The sequence below is a fragment of the Cibotium barometz genome, chromosome 59 (genome assembly GCF_041138505.1).
Source record: "Cibotium barometz isolate CiBa-2024 chromosome 59, ASM4113850v1, whole genome shotgun sequence".
Taxonomy (NCBI): domain Eukaryota; kingdom Viridiplantae; phylum Streptophyta; class Polypodiopsida; order Cyatheales; family Cibotiaceae; genus Cibotium; species Cibotium barometz.
Window position 1 is genome coordinate 20,601,566 of NC_141104.1, and position 13,570 is coordinate 20,615,135.

The following is a 13,570-nucleotide window of genomic DNA, read 5'->3' on the forward strand; positions in this document are numbered from 1 at the left end:
TGGTTCCGAAACGAACCTCCATGATCCCGACGTGGCAAAATCTTCGGGCCCACGCCATCATTCTAAACAAATGAAGCCTTTGCCAGCTCATCAAATTTAAAGACCGTCGGATGGCTCACGTGATCCGACGGTGAAAACACGAGCGCTACTCTAATAGAGCCGTCCGATGCGCAGTATCTTATCCCAAGGCGGCCCTCCTGCCTCACCGAGCTGCCACGTAGGACCAAGCCTGAGGACCCCACAAGCACAGCTTTGGGTAACGGCCTGTGGTGTCCAAAAAATATCCCATTTACACGCGGACTTTCCAATGCACTTAACCGCCTTAAATTGGACTTTGATGTCCGCTCGATGCGACAGTCCCTTTTCCGAACCCCGTAGTTAAAGCGCCTTTTTATAATAATTAAAAAATCGACATATTTATATTCGATATATATTTTTTAATCCATACGCGGATACATACCGCACCACATTTCTGCTGACAAGAAGATTAGTTTTTTCATACGTCCACTTTTGCCGCGTACCATCATTGGGCGATTGCCGTTGGATTATGCCAGCGTGGATGATCTGAAACGTTCAGTTCAACGAATGGGATGACATGTACTAGATCTGGGACCCATCAAAAGTGCGGTCAAAGAGCCATAGCTGTCATCATGCATGACCCATGCCTCGGAGGCTTGGATAAATTTCATGCCCATGGATGGGGCCCGATGGCCCATGGGGGCCCATAAATGCAGGCATGCATGCAAAGGTATGTACTATGGCCCATGCCACATGGCAGTCCTGCCCACCAGCAGATTATTACGAAAGGAAGACCATGTGGGGTGCGTGGGCGTGTAAGCCGCATTTTGATTATTGGATTTCTTTCGCACGGTTAACTATATAGTCTATGGTATATGTTTTTTTACCAATAATAAGTATATATATATATATAGAGAGAGAGAGAGAGAGAGAGAGAGAGAGAGAGAGAGAGAGAGAGAGAGAAGAGAAGAAAAGAGAAGAGGTGAGTTCCGAGGTGCTTATAGAACATATATCATTAGTGAGGTCAGGACCTAGGTGCTTATAGAACATATACCATTGATGGTATATGTTCTATAAGCACCTCCCTCCTCACCTCCTCTCTCTCTCTCTCTCTCTCTCTCTCTCTCTCTCTCTCTCTCTCTCTCTCTATATATATATATATGTCCTATTACACACAAGGTTTCCCTCTGCCACGCTTCACTTTCTATAGAGCATCTTCTCTTCCTCCTCCTCTCGGTAGGGTCCTCCTCTTGCCATCTGGCACACGTGTACAAAGGGGCAAACTGTGCACGAGTGCGGACAATGCCATAGTAGGGCATGTCGCGTGCAGAACTAATATTTTTGTTTTTGTTTTTCGAGCCGAGGTCACAGACAAGCGGACTCGTTCTAAGACTTGAACAAAGAACCAATATTATATAAAGGAAAATAGCTTCACAAGATTGCTACGTGGCAGCATGGTAAGAATTCGGATATTCGGGATGTAGTTTAGAGGTTCAAGGAGGGTTAGGCTTGATGAGACAAGTGAGGTTACTCGTCTTTTTAATGACGAAAACCTTTCGAGCTAGCTACCATAGTGAAACCCATCAAACTTTTGCAAGAAGCAATGGCTTTTTTTTCAATCAATACTAAAGTAATTAATTAATAGCTCTCACACACAACATTTTCAGTGCTACATTCATGATAACTCGCTAAAAACCTTATGGTCTATGCTACCCCCTTTCTTGTCTTTTCAAGGCTACCCAAACCCTAATTTAGATTTTATAAAATATACCCTCATTTCAAAAACACTATTGACACTAAACTAAGGGATTGGCTCAAGGGAAGGATGTAGGAGATTCTACTACATTCTACTATTTGAGGCACCGTGTGATACATAGGGATGCATGGGACAATTTAATTAATCATGCAGATACTATTCTTCCTTTTGGCATCAAAATAAATTCAAGGAAATAATTATCTTTAATGGGAACACTAATTGACCTAAAATAGCCCACATGCTAATCACGCACATAATGATCATGAGGGTGTGACCATTGAAAATCACACACCTCATTGCATATTAGATATCTTTTATTGATTTAACTCATACTAAACATGCATTCATAACTCCTAGGTAGATCCTCCTTGTGCTTATTTCTATCGCAATTTAGACCATCTTCTCTCCTCCTCCTTTCTTGTTGAAATCACAAAGGTAAATATGATATGTGTACTTCATATCATTGTCAATGTCTTAGGCACACAATTGTGTGATCAACCTAGAGAAGAAGAAGTCTAATCAAAACCTTGCCCTCACAAACGATATGGTGTGTAAAGCACCTAAAATTACATAAAAGGTTGCCAAAAAGCATATCACCCACCATTATACATCACGTGTCTACTTGGCAATGGTGTCATGATTCAAATATTCTTTTACTATGAAAAGGACCACCTTTTACACCCTTGTAAAATCATACCTAGTGCATAAACATGGTGGACCATGCATTCTCTCAAAAAATTTATGTGAGTAGGCATTTCTAAAGAATCAATCTCAGCTTTCCTTTTAAAATCTCTACAAATGAATGTGCAAAAAGGTGATTTCTAAAGGTGTACCAAGTCTTAATTCTTTTTCGAAGAGCCACAAAATGTTGTGAGCAAGACTCTCAATCCTTATATAGCTAGCCATAATGCTAAAGTTTAGCAAACCAATTTTGCTCATGAAATCTTAGTTTACTATGGTACTCATACTATTAAGAATCGAACGTGACGAGCACGTGATTTTAATACCTTAAAATCTTGGAGAACATAATACAAGACTTGAAAAACTATCTATATATCAAGAGTGTGCATGGACCACACCCCTAACATCCTTGATCTAGTCTTGTCTTCAAACACCTCCTTCCATGTAGACTATTACCCTTCTAGTCTTGTCTTCAAACACCTCCTTCCATGTAGACTATTACCCTTCTTAAATAGCTCCATGCATTCTTGCTTCCACCTCCATTTGCCGAGTTGCTTCACCTTCCTCTTCTTTAGCTTACTACACCTTGATTAACCTCCCACCCATGTGCACAACCATTGATCCCCTCTAATAAAAATGGGCATCTTATGACCCTACTCTAACGAGATGACAAGATCCATAATTCAAACCTATGCTAGTATAGTAATTCAATGGTGGTACATGTTACATACTCCACCCTTGCTTTGAATTGGTTTAGAGACTATGGGAGAGTTGTTGTTGGCAAAGACTACATGTTACATACTCCACCCTTGCTTTGAATTGGTTTAGAGACTATGGGAGAGTTGTTGTTGGCAAAGACTACATGCCCATCAAGGAGTTGCTTTGAATTGGTTTAGAGACTATGGGGAGAGTTGCTTTGGCAAAGACTACATGCCCATCAAGGAGACCACAAAACGTGCTAGCATTTTATTAATGTGCAAAAACCCTCAAACGACCAAAGGTGGTTCAAGTCACAATAGCCCTCACCCAAGGAGGAGTAACATGTTAGAATAATAAGTCATTCCACTACATCAAGACAAAAAAATCATTCTCTCTCTCTCTCTCTCTCTCTCTCTCTCTCTCTCTCTCTCTCAAATAAATGGCATGGATCTTAAATTGTCTTTCCCATTTTGCTCTTATATTGCTCTATGATCAAATTTTGTAGTTCATGAAGACCTTCTAAAAGAGAAAGTGCAAGAGATTCTCACCATTATTTGTGTGATTTTGATGTAGCCTTATTATGTAGGTTATTTATTTATGTAGGTTATTTATTTGTGTTGGTTTTGAACAAGGTTTTCCATTCTTCCATGATTTTATGAAAATTTAACATTATTTTTAAAACATCCCTATGCAAATTGTAACCTTTCCTACCACACCCTCCTATATGAAGTATCAATTTCAATAGGCACCTTCTCATGATTTTGGATCTTCTTGCATGGACTTCTATAGTTGTTTGGTTGGAGTAAAGGTAAAGATTACTAGGGAATGCATTTAAAGAAACTTGTTAAGCATTTTAATTTAAATAGTTTAGTACTTGCAAAAAAATAGAATAATTAGTAGTCAGGTCTTTAATGTTTGTATGATCTGAGAGAATGGTGTGGATCAAGACCTTACTATACGAGTTAATTTATATTTTATTGATTGTAATTCTTCATTAAAAACACCTATTTAATCACTATGTGTAGCACATAATACTCTACTAGTAGTTTATAAGTCAGGCCTTTGAATTCATTTTTACTATATCTAATAGTGTCATTCTCATCTTGTTTGAAAAGTTTGAGTGTTTCTTTTTTGTTTTTATAGTGTCAATATGATCTTATATGAAAAGTTTTAGTGTTTTTTATTTTGTTTATGTTGTGGACCTTATCCTTTGCTTGCACATTTTTTGTAAAGATTTTTTAATGATAACTTAAGGCCCATTGTTCAAGCAATGTGCTAAATTAGTAAAAACTATGCTTGCTTAAATAAGTCTAAACTAAGTTCTATTTATAAAAAACTGTGCTAAGAAGCTATAAATAAACAAGTATCAAATCAATACACAAACCTAGATGTTATTGTTTTGCCATTATTGTTCGTGTGTCTTGAAAGGGTCATGGACTTTACTCAAGTGGATATAAGAAAGGCAGGATTCAATATGAGGTTGACAAAACGTAGCACAAGAATAATGATAAACTTCAAAGAGAATAAAAAGGAGCCCAAATTTCTTAGAAGCTAAAGCCTTTGGCCTGTGATGTATTGCTAATAAGACTGATGTGATCTAAGTTCTACAAGCGTGTGGATCCTACAAAGAGTTAAGCTCAACAAATTTTGCAAATCAATCTATCATGGACAATGTTTTTCTTATGATACAAGTCATTTCATGTTATCATTTTGAGATTAAATACATGAGTATGTTTAGGTGTGTTTAAAAACATAAATTTATGAGTATCGTTTATATATATAAATCTAATGATCTTCAATGTACTTTCTAATTCACATAATTTATGCACTTAGCATGACCCACAACATAAAAATACACAAAAATGTAACTAAGTCTAGACAAACCATATATTATGTTGTGGGTCATGCACATAGCATGACCCACAACATAAAAATGCAACTAAGCTTTGACAAGCCATATATTCAATGAAAATGAAATTGTTGCTTTCAGGCCTTACTTGTTTACAAACTACTATTTAGATCTTGTACACGAGCTGTTGAAATTTGTAATCTTGTGTCTTTACCCTTGTGCAAAATGTCAATAACTATGTATTTATGTTCACACATGTCAGGTACTAAATGCTTGATGATATTGCTATTCTTTTATGTGCAGAAGGTAAAAGTTCCTTCAAGCATACATCTTTCGTATCAAGAACACTTTTTTAGTATTTTTTGATGCGAGCATTTCAAAAAGTGATCTCCAATATGTCACATAGCCTATAATATGTCATTTAAAAAAGTATGTTAATGAGTAGACTTGTCTACACTTTCATGTGGTCTTAAAGGACGTGGCACATTCCCAAAGATAAAGAAAAAGACATTGATGCATTACATTGTTTTATTTATATTTTCATGCTTCACTAGTGATAAACTATATCTTGTGGTATTTGTTTCCTATCACATACCAAGAATCCACTAAATTGAAGGTTTAAAAAACTCATGCAACAAAATTGGATTCAAGTTACAAAAAAGGAGTGATTGTGCATAACAGCATGATAATGCAATATTTTAAGAAGTAAAATTGAGTTTCTAAACTATACAATAAATAGCTTAAGATCCAAGAAATCCAGACTATGTTTTATAATCTTTTGTTTGAAAACATTCATCATGTGTAGGATAATGTTTCACTTTTCTTTCTATATTATAAAAAGTGGTGCAAAGCCTTAGCTCTTTCATTGTACTTGTGAATGCATTTAAGCTAGTCCAAGTATGCCAACTGGCAAACCTTCCTCCATTATCTTTGTAATCATATTTTGTAGTTTAATACTTAGATGAATCTAAACTCAAACCCCTATAAAGGTAATAGGGACATATTTCTTTTACGTAAAAAAACCCTACTTACACATGTGAAAGCATCAATGCTCAAGATAGTCCCCTCTCTCTCTCTCTATATATATGTGTGTGTGTGTGTGCGCGCGCGCACGCGTGTGTGCGTGTGAATAATGAAACATGAGTACTTATTATAATTCATGGCTATAAAGGGGAAATTCAAAGTGTAAATTTTATTCTCTACATCTTTGGTAAGAAAGATGTTACTTTTTGCCCATGGTTCATCCATTTATTCTCTTTCCCATTATATGACTATTCCCATCCCATCCCCTTTTGATTCATATTCAAACTCCTTCCATTGTGCTAACCAACCATCTTCAACCTCTACCCCCTCACATACACACACACACACACACACACACACCTACTTTTTTTTTTGTAATGGGCTATAATTTCTCTTCATAAAATCTAAACTTACTTGCATATATGTAACATTTTGAATTAATTATAAAATTGTACTTTAGTTTTAACATTACAAAGCACTCATTGAGTCACAAATTGATCTATCATATAACTTTGAATCTAGAATCCAAGTTCTTAAAACTTACATATGAGGTTTTAATTTTAATAATCATTGATAACCATGTGTATAATTACCACATTTGGAGCATAGCCAAAAAATTTACCACATTTGGAGCATAGCCAAAAAAAAAGTTTATCATAAAAAAAAGTTACTTTTTATTATGATGTCATGAAGTGGTTTTTTTCCTTAATGTTGTTTTCTTCATAATGATATTATAAAAAATGATGATTCTTCATGCTTATCCCATATGTTTTGGCATTAGTTTTGAATTTTTGGTTGAAATTATGCAAACTTACTTGTCCATCTAATCATGATGCTTTAAAAAAATAAAGTCCTACTTTAGCCAAGGAATCTTTGTCTTATATCATAACATTTCCAACCAATATGTCCATCGAAAAATCAAATTGTAATATTTGAGATCAACTTTACATGTGGATATGGCGTTCCCTTTGACTGTATTGTTTAAAATACAAGTATATTTATGTTGGTTAATGGGTTACTTCTTTTTAATTTCCATTCACCCACCCATGACCTTTTAATATCACATACACCTTTATATGTATTGAATTGAATGAAAAGGGTGAAAAAAAAAGTGTATCAATTTTACATGTTTTTGAACACACACAAAAACACATCCTTTTTGAGTTGATGCACTTGAAACATTGCACACTCAAGTGTCATTGTATGTTTTTGGAGTGATATTGGTGCTACATAGGAATGCATCCAATTCATGGTAGATTCCATTCTCATTTGTGGCGCTACAATAGAATACGCAATTAACATGCTCTTCAACTAAGAATGGTGTGAAATTATCCACTATATCAGTTATTATTAAAGTTTCAAATGACCTGATATAAAAGTAGAGGTCAAAGTATAAATTTCTAAACGTGCACATGTTTTGACTTCACTTTGTGAGACAAAAGGTTTGCATGTAAGTCAATCTTCCTTTTATTCATGATATCCACAATAAAATATCTCATTATGTTTTGTTAATACTTGTTATGTTCATTCTATCAAGAAGCTTTCAAGAATCAACGTGAAAACTATTATGCTCATATCACCTCTTAAATTTCAAATTCCAATGAATGCAACTTCAAACACAAAGGCTCTAAAGTTTTTTCAAAAGATATTCTACTTTTTTAAATTAAGGAAATTCTTGATCTAGATATTTAAATCCAAATTAGCTCATGAACTTGGTGGATAGGACACCTATTGAAGAAATGAATAAATTCGACAAGTTTATTTTATGGATGTGACACATAAAAATGGAGCGTAGGTGAGCCTTTGTCGCTTTCTACATTCAGGGTACATTTTATTTAGTGATTTATGGATGCAACACTGAAAAATGGAATAGTAGGTGAGTCCTTGTCACTTTCTATATTTAGGATATATTTTTGTAATTTATGGTAAGTTTTGCCATCTAACATGAGAAGATAATTTTTAATGGGTTTTGGATATTTTTTTCCTATATCGTTTCCAAGTGCTTATTTCACTTAGTCCTCATTTGATGCAACAATAGTATGTGTTGTTGGTTCTCTTGCTTTTCCGGTGCATGCACATTAAAAAAAGGCCACTTTTAAAGACTTTTCCTTCTTTCCCATTTTCTAATGCAAGTTCAACCTTATCTCTAACTTTTTAATTTTTATTTATTAAAATGTGTTGTTGTAAGCTCCATGATAAAAGGTGGAGTAGCTTGTAATCCGTCCCCTTTATTCTCTAGGCTTCCCCACATTTACTTACAACACCTAAACATTACTCTTTAAACTCTAACAAACTAGGAGTTTGGATGCTCGTAGAGTTCATCCTTACTACTTTTCTCATGTTTTTGATTTTTTTAAAAATGCAAGGATGATAAAATTTTAAATGCATCGAGTTCCACTTCTAAATAAAAAATAGAGTTCCCTTCCAACAGGTGGCATGTGATATTAAAAAAAGATGCGAAGATTTGGACATTTTTTAACATGGAGTCAACAATTAACTCATAATACACAAGTAGCATAATAAACACTCATCTTCAATGATCATAAAATGATGCGTGTTAACCTTCTACTATGTAATCATGATTTTCCTTTATTTCAACACCATTTTAACCATGCACTTGCCATTTTATACTCGATATGAGCTTTATGCTTTAACATTAGGCAAGGTTGCACTGGGAGAATATAGATTTAAATTGCCAAAATTGTTATTCAAGTATATAATCTTGACAATTTTGAGATTTATCACTACAATTGTACAATGTTATAGCGAGGATAATATACATTCGAAGCCTTGCAATAACCCCCATAATGGACACATCGCAATTTGTGAGGGTTATATCGATGCTTATCTATTTTCTTAAAGCCTCAGTTTGTGAGGGTTATATCGAGCCTTATCTATTTTCTTAAAGCCTCGTAATTTACAATTGAGGCATACTACAAGGGTAGCCTTGCACATAGCCAGAGAATTACTAGTTAGGTGTGAGGGTTATTACAAGGGTAGCCTCACACATAAGTAGATAATTACAAGTTAGTTATGAGGCATATTACAAGGGTTGCGATGCATATTACCTCACACATAACCATAGAATTGCTAGTTTGCGAGGCTTATTTGCGAGATTATGATTTTTAAAAGGGAAAAGTAGGACAAGTTGCAACTCGAACCCATTCCTTTGAGAAGTAGAAAAAAATATAAAGTTCTCATTTTACTAAAAAGAAGCAATACAATAATATATTATGGGGGCTCTTAAAGCCAATATATACAAGCATGGAGACTCGAGAGTATAAGATGTCATCGATGGTGGTGAACAAGTTTTATATATTATCAAGTCTATTACCTAGCTTGAGGTTTTACACTTTTTCTCGAGGTGGAGCCCCCTAGTCCTATAAAAAACATATAACATGATCTTCATTAGATACATGATCTTCTTCTTGAGGTGGAGCCCCTTGGTTCCTTTTAATTATGCATAAGAGTATCCAATACAATGGTGAGAGTTCACTTATATACTAGGCCATCTAGTCCATTATATGGTCATCGCCCAAAACATAAAAAGTGAAGTTCTAGTGGAGTATTAGCCTTATAGGTTGATTGGCATTACAAGTCTTGAGCACTAAAGTATTACATGAAGTATATACAGCATTAGGGACGTGTTATCGCCATAAGTTTTCTATTAGACCATTGCACGCACCAATCCGAGATGTAGATATGGACACCATTGCTTTATAGCTTGACCATACATCCTTTTGGTAAATTCGTCTTTACTCTTTAGTGTAGAATATCAGTGGAAGCATCTGTAATCCTTAGAAATGGGTCAACATACCCCCTTTCTGATGTCGACGATCACATCCTCAAGATCGAGTTAAAAATGTTAATGAAGATATGGAGAGCACTAGAGGTGACTGCACCATGTAGAGATGTTTCTTGATTGGTAGCTTGTTTCTCTGGAAGAGAGAGGGGATGGAGCTATTAGTATGATGAAAAGAAAGAGAGAGGGGATGGAGATGTTAGAATGATAAAAAGGAAGTTAATGGATTATCGGTGATTAAATGTTAACTTAGTCTATACTTTAGGTGATTAATGGGTTATCGGTGATTAAATGTTAACTTAGTCTATACTTTAGGCGGGCCTTAAGATTTATGATATTTGAGCCAATGGAGACACAGCCTAGTGGTAAGGTGTTGAAGTCCCATGTAGGAGTTGCTGGGTTCAAAACCTGCTGCTTGCTGTTATTGATAGTGGCACATTAGCACACACGCACACGAGCACAAAAAATAAAAAAAAAAGATTTATGATATTTGGGCCTTCTTTGTACTCAACAAATAAATTAAATCTTTCATTTTTTGTCCCTCTCTTGGATAAATTTTGATTACTATAGACTAGAATGAGAAACATCTAAATCCCCAATATCTAGTCAAATGGTTAAATGCGAAGTTAGGTAAATAAAAGTTAATAAAACGAGAGGGAGCTTAAGGAACAAGTACCCAACTATTTAATTGAAGTGGGTTCTCTTCTCTCTCTTTTTTTTTTGCTTGTATTATATTGGTTGCTAAAGCTGACGATGTTGATCAATTATGCATGTGCGTTGTGTGATGACATCATGTTGTTGATCTCTATGAATTTGCTTATTATTGTACATGCTGACCACATTGGGCATTAGAACTTTGTGGTTAGCCTTGATACTTTGGATGGAGAGGTGAAACAAGTTATGTTTTTTTACATAATGTTAGTTGGAAAGGATGTAATAATGTTGATCAGTTGGAGAGGCTATTGGAAGTGCGACCTTGACCACTACTTCTATATTGTATTGTAGTTAACTTTTGTCAACTTATTAAAGATGATGATGCCTTTAAAGGAAGCCATTCTACACACTAAGGGTCATGGATGGTTAACAATATAGTTAGTGATGTTTTTTATGGCGAGGCTATGAAGGTGCATGATGAGACAATAAGAGAATGTGTGTCCTCCTATAAGTGATTTTTGGACTAATTCTCTAACTTTCACCAGGTCAATTGCTTCCTTTGACATTCCACCTAGTCCAAACTACTTTCTTTAACATTTTTGCTTTGATTTAATTAAGGCTACTTTCTTTGACATTTTTCATGAAATGCGGATTTGTTTACAAGGAGGAGGTAGCGCTACTGTCATATCTCCCTTATCAAGGTTTTGGGTTACTGCCATGGAGATGAGTTAGTCTATTATAGAGATGAGCAAACATGTAATACCCCTTGCCACGTGCACATATTGGGTTGATATTTTCATTTGATCCTTTATCAAGTTGGAACGTGAGAGGCACACTTGGCTTGATGTTAAAGCGTTTTCCTATTGATACCTTAAAGTTGAAGTTGGTTGATTTTCCTTCATTGTTATTTCCATTTATCTATATAAACCATGTATTTTGGGATGGAATTTCAACCCTAAGGTAGCATATGGCGAGCTTTACTTGATTTTCCTTCAATGTTATTTCCATTTAGCTGCCATGCATTTTGGGATGGAATTTCAACCCTAAGGTAGCATATGGAGAGCTTTATATTGTAAAAATCAAGGAGGAATAATAGGTATATTAACAACAGTAAACTGATATAAAGAAACACGAACAACAAAGAAATATGTACCTCTTAGAGTCACATGAGAGTAGTAAGGAATTTCAACCCTAAGGTAGCATATGGAGAGCTTTATATTGTAAAAATCAAGGAGGAATTAATAGCTATTTTATGGGAGAAATAGGTATATTAACAACAGTAACTGATATAAAGAAACACGAACAACAAAGAAATATGTACCTCTTAGAGTCATATGATAGCGACAGAGTAGTAAGGAAAACCAACAAGAAAGAAGCTCATGGAGTTGTAAAAGGAAATAGCAAATGAATAAGAGACTCAAGGACTTAATCTTGAAATAAAAGAGGAGGCGTTGACAATCATTATCAATAAGAATCTACCCAAGGAATTTGAGAAGTAGATAGAGAGTTTACTCTACAAATAATATATTTTTACATGGGAGCACACATATATGAAAGGGGTTGATAAGTACGTCAACATAGAATACCTTTTAAACTCAATTATAGGATAGTCTATATGTAAAGATACCATATGACTCCTATCAATGGAAAATATGTGTATTATGTACACACATATCGTGCATGTGTGTATGTGTATGTGTATATGTATGTGTATGTGTATGTGTGTGTGCATGCGTATGTGTGTGTGCATGTGCACCTGATCCTCAGGTAGTCTCTTGGATCTACTACTATGCTTTGTTTCTTGACTTAGACACCCAAATTTTGGCATGGGTGACACACTAGGATGATAGCTCCATACTTACACCATTAGCAATGTGTTTGGTGAGATTATGGGAGATATGCTACCACGCTGTGAGATAGCCACTTTGGTGTGCTAGATTTATGGCATAGTTATAGCACTAGCTCATGTAGTTGGGTTGACACTATGTACCAACCTTTGTATATTATAGTAGGAGAGTACTTTCCCTTTTAGTATGTACTCTTATCTTTTATGTTGTGGTTATAGATAAGGGAAGAGAATATAAAAAAAATCATCTATCCATTCATCTTGTGTGCTTGTCTACTTGTGTGTGTGTGTTTTCTTGTTGTAAGAAGCTCAAGCTCACTCTCTCCCCCACATAAAGAGAGCTTGAGTTCCTTGCAAGCAAACGCACACACACACACACACAGAGCAAGACACGAGAGAGATGGATGGATTAATTTTTCCTCTATCTTCTTCTCTTCTCTACAGCCATAAACTAAAGAGATAAGACTACATACTATATGGGAAAGTACTCTATCTTCTTCTCTTCTCTACAACCATAAACTAAAGAGATAAGACTACATACTATATGGGAAAGTACTCTACAACTATACCATATAGTGGCCAGTCCATAGTGTGAACTTGACTATATGAGCTAGTTCAACTATGCCATACTCTAGTTATCTAAATGTGGTTGTCTCGAAGCCTGTCATCCACTAGCGACATATCAACCACATAATCTCCCCAACTGTGCCAGTGGTATAAGTACCAAAGCTATCACCACCCCAAGGAGGCCATCAATGTGTGCAACACTAGTTCAGCCTGATATCTCAACACTACAATCTTCTCATGGTATCAAAGTTTCAGTTCATGTGAAGAGCCCAAGAGACAAGCAAGAGGCAAGCAAAGGAAGTGGTACACGGGTAGGTGTAACTCCATCTCTTTCCTTTTGATTTAGAACCATATCTGTGCAGGTAGTTGCTAGGTAAGAGCAGCAAGTAGGCACAATAGTAAGGTGCACTGTCACATCTTAAGCCATCCTTTATGGTGTAATAAAGGGCATTGCATTATGTGGGATAGGTTTGTAGGACATGAGTAATTTAAAAATTTGGATTCGAGGCCATTTCGGGCCTCATTATGACTATGCAAGTTTTTCACACAAGCACTCTATGAAAGTGTCGATTTTGATTGTGTATGCCCAATTTTTGGTTCAGTGCAAAGTTATAACATAAATTTGATTGTAGGATATCCTGTGCACAGAATATGAGATTTTTAAGTTGTTGGTGG